Source organism: Oryctolagus cuniculus, chromosome 4 (genome assembly GCF_051225735.1).
Source record: "Oryctolagus cuniculus isolate XC-2025 breed Fujian yellow rabbit chromosome 4, ASM5122573v1, whole genome shotgun sequence".
Lineage (NCBI taxonomy): Eukaryota > Metazoa > Chordata > Mammalia > Lagomorpha > Leporidae > Oryctolagus > Oryctolagus cuniculus.
The window spans coordinates 54318798-54334909 of record NC_142870.1 but is presented as its reverse complement, the minus strand read 5'-3'; the positions used below and the strand labels follow the sequence as shown (position 1 = coordinate 54334909).

General features: G+C 40.7%; 2 protein-coding genes across 21 annotated transcripts in view; one reads left to right on the top strand and one right to left on the bottom strand.

Annotated features, from left to right (window-relative positions):
• The window catches only part of CMSS1 (cms1 ribosomal small subunit homolog), a 406733-nt gene that overhangs the window by 258470 nt on the left and 132151 nt on the right, over positions 1 to 16112 (bottom strand). The gene's annotated exons all lie outside the window — the stretch shown is intronic.
• The window catches only part of FILIP1L (filamin A interacting protein 1 like), a 299608-nt gene that overhangs the window by 164421 nt on the left and 119075 nt on the right, over positions 1 to 16112 (top strand). The window contains exon 2 of one of the 8 annotated variants that reach the window (XM_070071975.2): positions 12106 to 12250. The exons of the other annotated variants lie outside the window; for them this stretch is intronic. The gene's annotated coding sequence lies outside the window, so the exon portion shown is untranslated. The remainder of the gene's footprint in view (positions 1 to 12105; positions 12251 to 16112) is intronic. 8 annotated transcript variants of the gene reach the window in all.

Sequence of the window (16112 nt, the reverse complement as noted above, 5' to 3'; positions counted from 1 at the left end):
TTTAAAAGCTGTGGATCTGTGTCTATAAGAACTGCATCATCATGCTTTCCCAGCACCAGATGTTCAAGAAACTATGAATGTAAATGATCTATTCCATGTGTCTTCAATTCCACAATGACTAAGCCAACTATCAATGAACTCCACACAGATCCTGAATCCTTTACACTCCTTCTAAGAGCTGGAAATTTCTGGGCTGGGGGTAAGATCATTCAGAAATTTCTTTTGCTTCCTGGACTTGAACAGACAAAATGACTAGGGAAGAACAGATGAAGGGAAAACTTGAATTCTAGAGTGCTATTCTATAATTTGTTCATTATGAAAATAGTTTTGTCTTCCAGTTAAAGCCAAAATTAACCATACTGAAACTGCTCTTGTCTGATTAGGACACACATTCTATGATCAAAGATAATATTATATTTCAAATAGGAACTGTTGTTTCTTTTATTAAATCAAGGAAGAAACAACATGTACAGGGGACTGTGGCATTTGTAATTGTGCTCTTCTAGCCATTGGTGATGCATGGACCAAATCTATCTTCTGTACTGTACTGAACATGAAGTAAGCCTAGGTTGTATGCACAGTGACAGGTGTCCCCTTGGAATACATATGACTTCGTGACCACATTTCGACTAAAAGCATGGAGGCAATTATTCTTTCAAAAGGACTTATTCACAGGTTCTTTCACTATTACTTACAGCTGCTTCATTGCTACTCCCCATCTTCCTCAACCTAATATCCAATAGCTTTTAAAATATATGTGCTCTCCTAGGTTAATTCCAAGTGATTTTATCAGGGAGACTGCACCAAAACAAAATTTGATAAAAATCAAAGACAGATTCATTCAGTTATTCATTTGACAGAGTGTATACTGTGTGCAAGATACCAGGGATCGAACACTAAAAAGTACATCCTGAACTCATGGAGCAAACATTTCGGGATCAGGGGAGGGACAGTGATTCTTAGGATGGTTACACAGATGTAAGTAAAATTGTTATGTGATTACCAGTTTAAGAATGAGGAAGCAGTACCTTTAGAGTGTATAATAGGGTTATGAAGTCTCGGAGGGCTTCTTGAAAAAGTGTCCCTTAAAGAGAAGAGGGCTGAGTGGGAGGTTAACCAACTGATTAGCAGAGGGAAGAGGCCCACGCAGAGAGCACAGCACAGGCAAATGCCTAGTGGCAGCAGGGAAAATAATAAAAATAAGTAACTGAACAGATGCTGGCACTTTTGGAGGAGAAAGAGGGAAGAAGGGAGGGGTAATGAGGTGAAACTGTGGGCCAACCAAGCAGACAGCCTGGCATCCCTATTAACAAGTTTGGAGTTATTCTAAGGGCAGTTAAACACAGTAATCCCTAGGTGACAGTCTTTCTCCCTAGGGCCACTACTGTCTCCAGGATCAGTTTTTCTTCCTTTTTAATCCCAATCCAAATCCATAGCTCTGTTTTGAACATTCATCTCATCTCCACTGCCATATTCAATGAGCAAATAACAAAAAGGAAAACATGACAACAAAGAATTTACTCTGCAGCTTTTAGTGACGCATTAAACGTGTAAAGAGAATTAGTTCGGCTATCTCTGCTTCCTTTTTTGTCTGTCAAGATGAATATTGAGGCAGGTTAGTGAGGAAGAATATTCATAGAGCCATGGGCAACTTCCTGCTGGGAACAACACTTTTTTTTCTTTTTATTTGACAGACAGAGTTAGACAGTGAGAGAGAGAGAGAGAGAGAGAGAGAGAGAGAGAGAAGGGTCTTCCTTCCGTTGGTTCACCCTGAGATGGCTGGCACGACCGGAGCTATGCGGATCCAAAGCCAGGAGCCAGGTGCTTCTTCCTGGTCACCCACACAGGTGCAGACGCCCAAGCACCTGGGCCATCCTCCAGTGCCTTCCCGGACTACAGCAGAAAGCTGGATTGGAAGGGGGGCAACCGGGACTAGAACCTGGTGCCCATATGGGATGCCAGCGCCTCAGGTGGAGGATAAACCAAGGGAGCCACGACACTAGCCCCAGGAAAAACACATTTTTAAATCTCAATTATTGGCCGGCGCCGTGGCTCAATAGGCTAATCCTCTGCCTTCCGACACTGGCACACCAGGTTCTAGTCACGGTCAGGGCGCCCGATTCTGTCCCGGTTGCCCCTCTTCCAGGCCAGCTCTCTGCTGTGACCAGGGAGTGCAGTGGAGGATGGCCCGAGTCCTTGGGCCCTGCACCCCATGGGAGACCAGGAAAAGCACCTGGCTCCTGCCATCGGATCAGCGCGGTGCGCCGGCCATTGGAGGGTGAACCAACGGCAAAGGAAGACCTTTCTCTCTGTCTCTCTCTCACTGTCCACTCTGCCTGTCAAAAAAAAAAAAAAAATCTCAATTATACTACTTGATGAATAACATTTTGTAGCTAAAATGCAAAGAAAGTCATCAGGAGAGACTAGTTGAAATAGAAAGTCATAAAGGGAGGCAAAAGAAATCTCAAGAATAGGACATATAAATCATGGCACAGATGCTTACTAACTTTGTGACCTTTGGCAAGTTACTTTTCTGAGTTCTGCTTTTCCTACCTTAAAAATGAGAATAACTGGAGCCACTGCTTGTGGTGCTGACGTCCCATATGGGTGCCAGTTCGAGCCCCAGCTTCCAATCCAGCTATCTGCTTTACCCAGGTAAAGCAGCAGAAGATGGCCCAAGTGCTTGGGCCATTGTACTCACGCAGAAGACCCAGAAGTTCCTGGCTTCAGATAGGCCCAGCTAAAGCTGTTGCAGACATTTGGAGAGTGAACCAGTGGATAGAAGACATTTCTCACTGTCTCTCCCTGTCTATGTAACTCTAACTCTTAAATAAATAAATAATCTTTAAAAAAATGAGAATAACCAGGTGTCTACTCCAGAGTCATTATAAGGATTAAATGAGATACTGTAATGGTTGCTCTTGTATAGTAGTAATTCAGATATAATTTTCTTCCTTTTCCAATAATATAGTATAAATTTTTCATGTGTATCATGGGGTACAGGCGAACCAGGGTAGGTGCCAAGAGAAGATACAGATAAGGAAGTAATGAAGTAAATGTGGAAAAGTTCTTATCTGCAATATATAGGTTGTTTCTTGTGCTTAGAAACTTGAGTGACTTTTGCTCTCTAATCAACAACACAAAGTGATTAATCTTTTTTTTTTAAAACTTTTATTTATTTATTTGAGAGGCAGAGTTACAGACAATGAGAGGGAGAGACAGAGAGATAGGTCTTCCTTTTGCTGGTTCACTAGCCAAATGGCCACAACTGCCAGAGCTACGCTGATCCAAAGCAAGGAGCCAGGAGCATCCTCTGGGTCTCCCAGATGGGTGCAGGGGCCCAAGCACTTGGGCCAACCTCTACTGCCTTCCCAGATCATAGCAGAGAGCTGGAGTGGAAGAAGAGCATCTGGGATTAGAACCGAGCCCATAAAGGATGCAGGCGGTGGAGGCAGAGGATTAAGCTACTGCAACACATCCTCTGGCCCCTAAAGTGAATAATCTTAGAATGACCCCATCCCTAACCCACCCAAGCCAGCAGCACAATATATGAAGTCAAAGTTAGAGATGAACCTTTCACTGCAGCATGCACCTGTGGACACAGACACACTCTGCTGATGAAGAATGTCCTTGGTAATCTTTGAGACTGATTTTAAAGGAAAGATAAGGAATACCAAAAGAAATAATTATTTCCACATATGAAATATCTCCAAATTAGAAATACTAAAAAGTGACAATTATACTTTGGCTATATATAATGGCCAAAAGAATCATCACACATGTTTTGTTGTATACTTTTTTTTTTTTTTTGATAGGCAGAGTGGACAGTGAGAGAGAGAGACAGAGAGAAAGGTCTTCCTTTTGCCATTGGTTCACCCTCCAATGGCCGCCGCAGCCAGTGCGCTGCGGCCGGCGCACTGCGCTGATCCGAAGCCAGGAGCCAGGTGCTTTTCCTGGTCTCCCATGGGGTGCAGGGCCCAAGGACTTGGGCCATCCTCCACTGCACTCCCGGGCCACAGCAGAGAGCTGGCCTGGAAGAGGGGCAACTGGGACAGAATCGGGCGCCCTGACCGGGACTAGAATCCGGTGTGCCGGCACCACAAGGCAGAGGATTAGCTTATTGAGCCATGGCGCCGGCGAACTGTATACTTTTTAAGTGTGTCACACCTTTTTTTTTTTTTTAATTTTTATTTTTTAAATTTACTTGAAAGGCAGAGTTACAGAAAGGGAGAGGCAGAGGCAGAGGCAGAAGCAGAGAGAGAGAGAGAGAGATCTTCCATCCACTGGTTTACTTCTCAAATGGCTGCAATGGCCAGAGCTGGGCTAATTTGAAGCCAGGAGCCAGGAGTTTCTTCAGGTCTCCCAATTGGGTGCAGGGGCCCAAGGACTTGGGCCATCTTCTACTGCTTTCCTAGGGCATAGCAGAGAGCTGGATCAGAAATGGAGCAGCCAGGACTTGAATGGGTACCCATATGAGATGCTGGCACCACAGGCGGTGGCTTGACCTGCTACACCACAGCATCGGCCCCATATCACATCTTTTTGATTACGAAATCTTAACACAGGCACCATGCACTTATTTGTATCTCTTAGGTAAACATTAAGTACTCTGCAACATAGCCATGTTACTGCTCTGAGAAGGAGCCCAAGGTTGCTGTAGGTTACTTGTTTTTCCTCCATCCCACTGATAAAAGGCACCGAGGATGAAGTAATCTATTTAAGGTGGCACCATGGGTCAATGCCCAGACAATCATTGGCTTCCCCAAGTGAAGAAGTGAACCATGCTATAACAGCTGACATTTTAGACAGAATTGAAGGACAAAAATCTGAAATATATTTACATATTTAAGCAAAATGCTAATTGCCAATTATAGAGTATATCCTTCAAATTTATATAAAAACAAGCTGAATCATACAAATGGATAAAAAATAAAATTGGTAGAAATAGCCTACTCTCAGCATTGTTAAAACCAGGAGGCAAATTTTTAAAGATACAATCTTTTTTTTTTTTTAAAGATTTATTTATTTGAAAGTCAGAGTAATACAGAGAGAGAGGTCCTCCTACAGCAGCAAGCTGGATTGGAAATGGGGCAGCAGGGTCTCAAACGGGCGCCCACATGGGATGCTGGCGCTTCAGGCCAGGGCGTTAACCCTCTGCACCACAGCTCCGGCCCCTAAAGATATAACGATAAATCATTCTGGCCACCTGCTCACAGTTTTTTGGGACTATTCTTCTGATCTGACATTTAGGAAATTTTCCTCCCAACTTTTTTGAAATTTACTTACCAAAATTTATGTCAGATGGCATTCAACTAATAGCAATGTCTAGGAAATACAATGGCTAAAGAATTCTGGCTACATCTTGCAATAATTGGTCACATTTTCAAGACCACACAGTTTTGAGAAATGGTCCTCGGAGAGTGGATGCATGCTTGTCAGACAGGTTCTACAAAGATGGTGCCCCAGCTCTGGCACCTGCAGGGAAGAAACTAGGCAAACACATCTCTGGACTCTTCTAACCCTGTGATGTTTTATGATGAGGAAAGGGTCTTTTTAAAACCAGTCTTGATCCATTCTCAGCATATTCAAAACTATGCAGAAGCTTTTGGTATATTGTAGGTATTTTTCTGGGCCGAGGATAGTTCTTATGGATTCCTGCCAGTTTCAGAAAGTCAAAACACATGGTTAAGATTCCTCATTAGTTCTGGGTCCCTTAGGGATCCACAGGGAATAGGCCTCTAAGGTGAAAGCGCGTAGCAAGAATGACTGCAAAGCTAATAGTTAACTTAATATACAGTAGTAGGAGAATGGTTGCATAAATAATGGCACCACCACAGAATGAAATACTATGCAGTAATTAAATATCATGGAATGAGAGAATAATGACAACAGATGATGCTCCCAAAGCAATTTACACAGTACAATAGACAGCAAAGAGAAGAAAGTCTAGGAGAAACTCTACAAAAAGGTCAAGGATGGAAATCTGGGCACAGCTGCAATAGGAGTTTTTTTTTTAATTCTTACGGTTTCCTTCCTCATTTTCAGTGTTGTACATATATAAGCTTTAAATCAGAAAACTTTTTTGTTATTTAGTAATGGAAAATGTTGTCAGGAAAATGAGAAGTAGAAAAAAACTATAAACAACAATAAAGCATTTACAGAAGAAGGCAGACAAGCGTTACCACCTGTGGAACATATACAGGAACCCTTCTGATGAACAAAGAGCCTATGCTTGCCAATTTGGTGCTTTTATTATAGAACTTGAGAAACTCTACTTAAAAATTGTAGCCAACATCCTGGAAGAAGCAGTGCCTTTCAAAGGCTAAAAATCAGAATATTCTGGACAACGGCTTCAGCATGTAGCCACCACCAAGTTCAACTATAATCATTTCTCATACATGAAAGAAATTATGGTGGATATTGAAACTTGTACTGAAAGCAGTGGTTTAGATGCAGGAAGTCTCAAGTAACAGTAATTTTTTAAAAATGTATCTGTTATTTTTTCTGATCTGTAAGGCCAAACACCTTCAGCTAATTGCTCAGCTACAACTGCACTAACAGGGCAGCTCTGAACCAAATATGAAAGAAAGCATGTGGATCAGGAAATCTGCCACCAAAAGGTCCCATTATATGAAGACAGGAGTCCTGTGTTTAGCTGCCACACTGAAAAAACCTTCAGACACTCTTTACCAACACTTTCCAGGATGAGAACTCCTTTTCCATAACAAAAAATTTCCTAATTCCCCATTGATAGCTGTTGGTTTTCCCATCCATTGATCCAGAGAAGGCATTACCACAAAAGCCTGTAATAAATTCAGAAAACCTTTAAATGGCCTGCATGCTATAAATCCCAATGGTATTCATCGCTATTCCTGACACACAACACATACTCCCTTTCTCACACTTGTGGCAGATGGATTAGAGGGTTGCTTTGACAACTCCGAAAGCTTCCAGGGAGTTCTGGGCTCCCAGGTTAAGAACCACTGTTATAAAACATGTATTATGTACAGTGCCAAGACCAAATCTCAAGAATTTTGTCTTTTCATTGGGTATCACAGGAAACACACCTACCAGACATCTACACAGAAACACTCACGAAGAAATGAACAATTTCATGGTGAGCTGCTAAGCAGAGGATATGAAAATAGCATGAATGAGTCACACGCTATGGGCACCAAAGCTTGTGTGGCACTTGGGAGCCAGAGGGCTTCTCCTGTTGGCTCTCTGACAAGATGTTTAGCATAAGAGGTAGGGATGTGAGAACTCTAACAGGCGTATTTCTGGTTTTAAAAAATATGGGGTAAGATTACCTTCTCTTTCCTTATAAAGCCTTCCTCTGTCAACAGACCGCCCACCCCTAGCCCAGAAAAACAGGGGTCAGGCCTTGGATGCCAAAAGAATAATTGTCTGAGTTTTGCACGCTGAAATTGACTTGGCAAGCTGTCTACCTTGCAAAGAACACAAAGAGCTTAGTTTAGTCTGTGTGTAAACCCCCCACAATCATTACCAAAATAACCAAAGCAACATGCTCAAGGGAAGGGTAATGATTCTTTGTTTCCCCTCTTAATTGTAAGCTTCTGACATCCATTTATTTACTTACAGCTCCTAGCAGCAACCACTCTCCTTGGTCGACATGCACTCTTGGCCGCCTTGGGTGCTTTCTAACAAAGGGCTATATGGAACCACACACAGTGGGTAGAACTCCCAAACTCAGGCCTTCTGCAGTCTCACGCACTCCAGAGTGTCTGAGGTACAGATCTATTCAACAGGGCTGGGAAGCGTCTGGGGAAGTCACCTCTCCTCTTTAAAGAACACAGGCAGAACACTGCTTTGTATAGATCAATGAGACTTTGGAAAAAGCCTCATCCCTTCCCTGGACCTGAGAAGAACTCTTACATCAGTTTGAATAAACCAGTATGTGACCCTAATTAATGATCCTTGATGATTTTTTGACTTAAGCAGACCTCTGGCTTTATAACAGCACCCTCTCCTACTGCCTAGAAGAGCTGAATAAGAAAGCAGTGAAGGAACTTGAATTAGTTCACACTGTGCCTTAAACTCAGATTCCACAAAGTTGTTGCTCCCAGTGTGTGTTTATTTATTTATTTATTTGACAGGTAGAGTTACAGACAGTGAGAGAGAGAGAGACAGAGAAAGGTCTTCCTTCCGTTGGTTCACCCTCCAAATGGCCAACGGCTGGAGCTACGTCGATCCAAAGCCAGGTACTTCTTCCTGCTCTCCCAGGCAGGTGCAGGGGCCCAAGGACTTGGGCCATCCTCCACTGCCTTCCCGGGCCACAGCAGAGAGCTGGACTGGAAGAGGAGCAGCTGGGACTAGAACCAGTGCCCATATGGGATGCCGGCACCACAGGCGGAGGATTAACCTAGTGTGCCATGGTGCCCCCCGCCCCTCATCTAGTGTGCTCTTTATGTTCGGTTCTCTCTCACCATGTCATGATGCAGGTCTTTGGTAAAACAGCATTGTCAGCCCCAATTCTGCTGATGCAGTCAAAGCTGTACCATAATTGCTGAGGAGGAGTGTAATAATTTGCTCCAAACTGGACAGCATACAGTGAAGGAGGCAGGACTGTAGCTCAGACCGGCTCTAAAGCCTGAGCTCTTTCTCCTGCTGGATACCGTCTCGTTTCTTACTGCTTCCCTTGCATTTGGAGTCTAGAAGACAGACACCGAAGACCTGATATGTAACCAAAGTAGATAGAATATTCAAAACAAAAGCCCCGAGTTGTAAGTCTAAATCTGTCATTTTGTCAAAGGTTTTACCTTATGCAGCTGATTATGAAAAAGTGTCATCATTGACACATTTTGGAAATATCTTGAAAACTCCATCAGAGGCCACACACAAAAGGTGATCTCATTATTTTAGGGACACAATTGCTTCTTTTGACTGAAGACAATGCTGACCCAAGCGTTATTTACTAGATTTCGTTCCAAGGAACTTTTCCCTGTTGTCAGAAATCAAATTCACCTTCAGAGGAGAAGGGTTTGCCATGGCTGGGGATAGTTCAAAGCAGGCAATTCTAAAAGTAGACTTCCAAAATTTTTCTGAACGGTGGCAATGTTATTAAAAATGAAGTCATAGTCACTCTCTGCTTCTTGAAATCATTTTTCCTTGGCTCCTGGGAGACAGCATGTTCTCTCTCTCTCTCTCTCTCTGCTGGACATCCAAACATCACTGCCTTTTCTCCCCTCTGCATCATATTCCCCTTTTTGTCTTTTAAGGGCTCATGTCTTAAAATGTTGATGTATCCAATACTATGTTACTGGGACTCTTATAAACCTTTTATTATAAACATTTCCAGATCTACAAAAAGTAGAAAGAAAGATATAACAAAACCCATGTCCCCATCTTCAACAACCCTCAATATTTTTTCCAAACTTATTTTATATGTGTTCCCTGCCTTTATTTTCTTCCTGGAGTTTTTTAAAAGTAAACCCCAGAACAAATGTCACTTCACAATTAAATACCTTATTATTCACCTAGAAAAATAAAAAGGACATTATTTCATTAAAACACATCATTAACTCATATAAAAAAACTAATAATAAATTCTTAATACCATTTAATGTATAGTCCATATTCAAATCTCCTTGGTCCTCTTTTCTCATACCCCATGTTATCAAGGCAACTAGTCATTGACTTTTAGATGACTTTCAGGATTTTATCTCATTCATCTTTTTTACATCTGAAAAAGACCTTAGAAATGTGAAAACAATATAATAGATAAAATAATACCAATATAGGTTTTTTTTTGAAAACTTGACTTTTACTGGACACCAATTGCCTGCAGAACATGAGCACAAACATTCTATGATCCATTTAATTATTCTCTGAAATTTATTGGACACCTGGTGGTTTTATTCTCCCTGTTATTAAGAGTCCTGTGACAAGCAACCTTATTCTGTGCCCACAGTTTACCTTTCTACTCCTATTTTATCACTATTCAATAGTTGCTTTGATTCAGCCACAGGAACAATTCAATATTCCCCACATAATGTGTGTTTCATCCATCTTGCACTTATACATATGAGCATACGACCATATGCTCTGCTTTGTCCTCTAAGAGCCAGCTTACCTCTCAAGTGTCCTCACTAAGTCCCTTCACATAGTTACTCCCTCTTAAATGCTCCCAAAATACTCCATACATGTTCATTATTTATAGCACTACTTAGTATTTCATATTTAGTCATGACATCTATGTTTCTGTCACACTAAGCTATGAATTTTTCAACAACACAGTTTTTTCATCTATAAAATGAGTAGAATAATACCAACTCCCTGTGTCTGAGTTTAAAAAAGACATAAGGAATATAAAATGTCACCATATAATCTGGCAAATATTGAAAACATCACAAGTTAGTTTCCTTCTTTTCCAAAAAAATAGGAAAGTATAAATGTCTGAGACTACACTCATATGTTGGGGGCAAAGGAGTTACTAAGCTTTTCCTCCATTTATCAGAAGATAAACTGAGTATACCTGAGATTCTGGGAAGGAGAGGTTAAAGGGTTTACAGGCTGAGTGTTGCACAGGAGCTTTATGGTCGCAACATTTTCTTTAAAACATAAAATTTCTCTGTTCTAGTCCCAGTTTCTTATTTAGAAAAGAAGGAAAGATGTCATGTTGGAATTATCATTCAAAACTCTGGACCTGTTCACCTCTGAGCTCTTTATTAAGCAGGGTTGGCCTAGCTAAGAGAAGGCCTAAAGATACTCAGGATCATCTATTGTTACAAAAGGTTTAAAAAAATGGAGGAGACAGATAATAAAATAAATAATAAGTAATATTACAAATAATAAAACTTTGTGAGACACTCTAGGTACTCTGAAAGGTACTTTTTAATTTTTAAGATTCCCATCTTTCTTTTTTTTTTCAAAAAAATTTATTTATTAGAGTTACAGAGAAAAGGGGTACGGGAGTGGCATCAATTGTCCATCTGCTGGTTCAATCCTCAAATGGCTACAACGGCCAGGACTGGGACAGGTCAAAGCCAGGAGCCAGGACCTTCTTCCAGGTCTCCCACATGGATAGCAGGGGCCCAAATACTTTGGGCATCTTCTGCTGCTCTTCCCAGGCCATTAGCAGGGAGCTGAATCAGAAGTGGAGTAACTAGGGCCGGTGCAGTGGCACAGTGGGTTAAAGCCCCGGCCTGAAGTGCTGGCATCCCATCTGGGCACCAGTTCGAGTCCCGGCTGCTCCACTTCCAGTCCAGCACTCGGTTGTGGCTTGGACAAGCAGTAAAGATGACCTAAGTCCTTGGGCCCCTGCTCCTGCAAGGGAGACCTGGAAGAAGCTCCTAGCTCCTGGCTTCAGATCGGCGCAGCTCTGGTTGTTGCGGCCAATTGGGGAGTGAACGATGGAAGACCTCTCTCTCTCTGCCTCTCCTTCTCTCTCTGTGTAACTCTGACTTTCAAGTAAATAAATAAATCTTAAAAAAAAAAAAAAAAAGTGGAGCAGCAGGTGATGGCTTAGCCCACTAAGCCACAGTTCCAGCTCCAAGATTCCCATCGTTTTAGGGCTGGAAGACACAGGGTTGGATCAGGAATAAGGAATGTTGCAATGCAAACACCACAGAACCAGAGATATGCATCCTGGTGCTACCTCTAGACATGATTATTAGTTAATCATGCTCTGTTAAATACACTGGACCATGGTTACAGTAAAAGCGGATTGGATAAACCAGCTCCAAGGGCCAAATGAACAAAAATTCTAAGGGAATAGAAAAGTTAAGTGACTGGCTCTATATCACTATACTTGTTTAAAAAAAAAAAAAAAACAGAGGGCACGGATGGAAGTAATATGGAAAGTGATGTAGTTTGAAAACTATTAAAACAATCATATGATTTTTAAAAGGTCTGAGCTAGGGCTAAGAGTGTGGCATTTAAAATTGCATTTAGAGCTAACTTGGACTACGTGAAAATAACTTTTTTCTTCTTATTTCCACAAAGATCTGGAAAACATTCCCAGCACTATTTCAACCTTAAATGAGAAAAGAATCTTTAAAGAGTCACTGATTTGTAATGGAAAATTTGGATAAATCAACTATTTATACTCTGAGATTTTTATATTTCTTTTTTTCCTTTATTCAGAACACACAGCTAAGAAAAGCCATGATGTAAGTCTGTTCTATTAGACTTCATCGGCGGACTGTTTATTATGCATCTATAGCCCAGAAGCTTCTCGGACTGTAGCACTTAGTGGACAACAAGCCAAAGAATGCCTTCAAGCTAAAAAGTAAGGGTAAATGGCAATTAGTCTAGCACAAGTATGGAGAGAAAGAAGAGTTAGAATCACTAAGTTTCAGGACAGGCATTTGAACCAGTAATGGCAGTTTACTCTCTCTGTCTCTGCATCACTCTCTCTCACATTAGAAAAAGAAAAGAGTGGGTTCTCTTCTCTGGTTCAATATTGATTAGGTATATTTAAGCTTGCTGAATCTCAAATTCTGCATCTGCCAAATACATCTACCTACTGATGTATCAAGCGATGTACACATGAAAGGTATTATTTAATATGATTGCTCATCTGATAATCTAAACTAAAAGAAATCTTCATTAAATACCTACTATCAAATTTATGGATCTACACTTAAAATTCCTACTGAGATTCAACACTGGAAATGCTAAGATCTTCCCTAAGTATATGCTCTCAGCAATCCACTGTTTTAGTTGTTTGATATTTGGGGACATTATCCCTAACTCATGCACTTCTTTAAGAAAGACTCCAGCCTAATGAAGAGTGGTTCCAAAGGATATGATCAAAACATGTATGTGAGTTTGTGTGTTGGGTGTGGCAGAGTGAAACTAGTTGGTCTAGGGAATGGGTAGAAAGAAAATTGAGTGTTTCACTTGGAATAAAGAAGAAAAAAGTCTGTTCTGATCGAGGACTATCTTATTGCAAGAGGAGTAGCTTTGCTTGATTTAGCTATAGAAGCAGAAGCAGAATAATTGAGCTGCCACTCTTGGGATCTGGAATTTAGCTCCCAATTAGGAAGAATGTTTAGATACTTAGGAATGTAAAATTACAGAAAAGGTGATGATAAAGCAAACACTGTAAAGAGATGGAAGAGTGATCAATCATTGTGCTGCCTTCTAAAGCTCACATCTAATTCTTTTGTTTCTGTCACCTTGACTTCCTCTTATGAAGAATTTTGGTGAATATAAATCTGAATCGTATCTCCACTTTCCATTCCCTCCTCTGAAGCCTTGTTCAAGCTCTATAAGGAAAAACAGGAAAGCTTTGATGATTCTTACTGAAAATGAGAGAAAAAGATAAAGGAAGTTAATTACTAAATAGATTATCTGGTTTTCAATTTGTCTTTTTTAGCCATCAGATAGCTTTATTACAGTCGGCTTAATCTAGTGTCTTCAAATGTGAGTGACTAGGGCAGTGAAAGGAAACAATTTTTAAAAAAACTTAGGAGATCAAATAAAATACCCAACAGGATTTTTTCCCCTAATCTGGCCATGTAAACTCAACCTGGCTATTCTGCAACTAAGCATTAACAACATCTATTTATAGCCAGTATTTTCATAGATGAATCACATTTACCATAAGTCAGTTAATATTAAAAGGGCCCAACCTGCTCTGCTGAGAATCCCAGAATCTTACTATAGTTCTTTCCATTCCTCTTTGAGGAAACTAAGTTTAGCCTAATATTCAATTCAGAGAGAATGGAAATATAAAGATAGCAGACAGCCTGTTCCCTAAACTCAGCAAAGGATAGGATGCTATATGCACTCAAATTTAAGGTCTTGGATCATTCCCAGCTTAGTCTTTGGTGATGAGTACCCTACAGTTAACAAAGACTCACCTTATATTACATAACCTTCTTGCCATCAAAATAAGCAATTCAAGCCTAAAATTTCCCAGCAAACCAAATTTAAATCGCAAAGCGTTAATCATGCCTAAATCAGTACTAATGATGGCTAAAGATCCTGACCAATAGCAAGGACAAATGTAGTAGACATTAAGCTCATTCTATGCATCTGAGGAGTGGAGAGGACAATGAGCTCATGCTGTACATTTAAGGGTGTGTGGATTCAGGAAGTAGGGGTGAGGGATAGCAGAAGAGCAGGATATATATATATATATATATAATCAAAAGCTTTCAAAACTCAGTGAAATTAAATGGAAATTTCAGTGCTGATCTAACATCAGTTCCCCACCTAGCTAACAAAAGTGCATGCACACACACACATGTGCACATGTACACAAACTCCTGAAAATTTTGTTGGCATCAACACTACCCTGGAATTGACAATAATTTCTTTGTTTTTGATATTGCTTATGAGCCTCCACCCTTAATTTACCTTTCCCAAGCTCTACCCCTACTGGTTTTTTTCATTTATTTCAGGCTAAAACTCTTCAAACAATAAAATAATAAACAGAAAGAACTTAAGACAGTGCTGAACTTGTGATAAGAGATCTATAATAGAACTACTTCAGAAGAATCTCAGTCCCCTTTTTCTAAATTTCTAGCCAGTGTTTCCCAGATGAATCACGTTTATCACTGGGCAATTCTTCTGCCAAGGTAGGATTACATGACTCAATCACTCAATAAATTCCTGTGGCGGTCCAGCTCTATTGCACATGGGGAAACAGACATGAACAACAGGGATCCTATGCTCACAGAGTATGGACAACAAGCCCATCAGCAGTTAGTACTATCTGCTTTTTAATCTGAAGGTTCAGAGATGTTCAAGGCCACAGAACTAACCTGTTGGAGCTATGATTTAAGCTCAATCCTATCTGATTCCACAATCTCTCTCTTTTGGATATATGCCTCCTGCCACTCCATGACGCCAGCAAAGTAGTTGAGATGTTTAATAACTATGAATTAAAATATTGCATGAGTGATATATGAAAACAAAACAACACATCTTTGCTTAACAGACCAACTACTTAAAGTCCAAGTGTTTGTGAATTTATCTTACTTAGATTTTTTATGCATTCTGGGTGCTGGATATGAAACTAAAATGGTTAAAACAAAATTGCCAGGGCCGGTGCTGTGGCACAGTGGGTAAAGCCATCGCCTGTGAATTGGAATCTCATATGGGTGGCAGGTGTCCTGGGTGCTCCACTTCTAATCTAGCTCCCTGCTAATGGCCTGGGATAAGTAGTAAAAGATGGAACAAGTGCCTGGGCCTCCTGCCTACAAGGGAGACACGGAAGAAGCTGCTGACTCTGGCTTTGGCCTGGCCCAGCCCTGGCTAAGCCCTGGCCATTGTGGCAGTTTCACAGTGAACCAGCAGATAGAGGATCTCTCTCTCTTTCTCTCTCTGAATCTGTACCTCTACCTTCCAAATGAATAAATGAATATTAAAAAATTGATTAGCATAATACCAAACACAGTAGGTACTTAACAAATGTTTGTTGAAATAACTACTATTAAACCAGGATTTTCTTCATTTATTATGTATATTGTCCACTTACCTTTGGTAAGTTACTTAACAGTTCCTAGCCTCAGCTTAATCCTCTTCATAATTGGGAGAAAAATAGTTTTTGTGAGGATTAAATATCTTAATCAAAGAAAAGCATCTGATATGATAAGGAATGAATAAATGTGACCTATCAACATTACTATTGTTTTCTCCAAGTCTGAGTAGTTTTGATTGGCTACCTCAATATCATATTAAGTGATCAAGACCCAAAATAATTTGCTATATTGTAATTTTTTCATTTTGTATTATACAAACAAAATACTATCTTGTGAGTTCAGTTTTGTGGCATAATGGGTTAAAGTGTCATCTGCAATGTCAGCATCCCAATAGGGGCACCAGTTCCAGTGCTGGCTGCTCTACTTCTGATCCTGATCTCTGATAATGCATCTCGTAAAGCAGCAGAAGATGGCCCAAGACCTTGGGCCCCTGAACCCATGTGGGACACTCAGATGGAATTCCTGGCTCCTGGCTTCAGCCTGAACCCAGCTCCAGCCATTGCAGCCATTTGGGGGAGTGAACCAGCAGTTGGAATAACTCTCTCTCCCTCTCTCTCTAACTCTCCCTGTCAACTAAATAAAATAATACATTATCTTGTCACATCCCTTCCACAATTCAAATGTGAAAATAAATATGTAAAGTCAATTATGTAGACC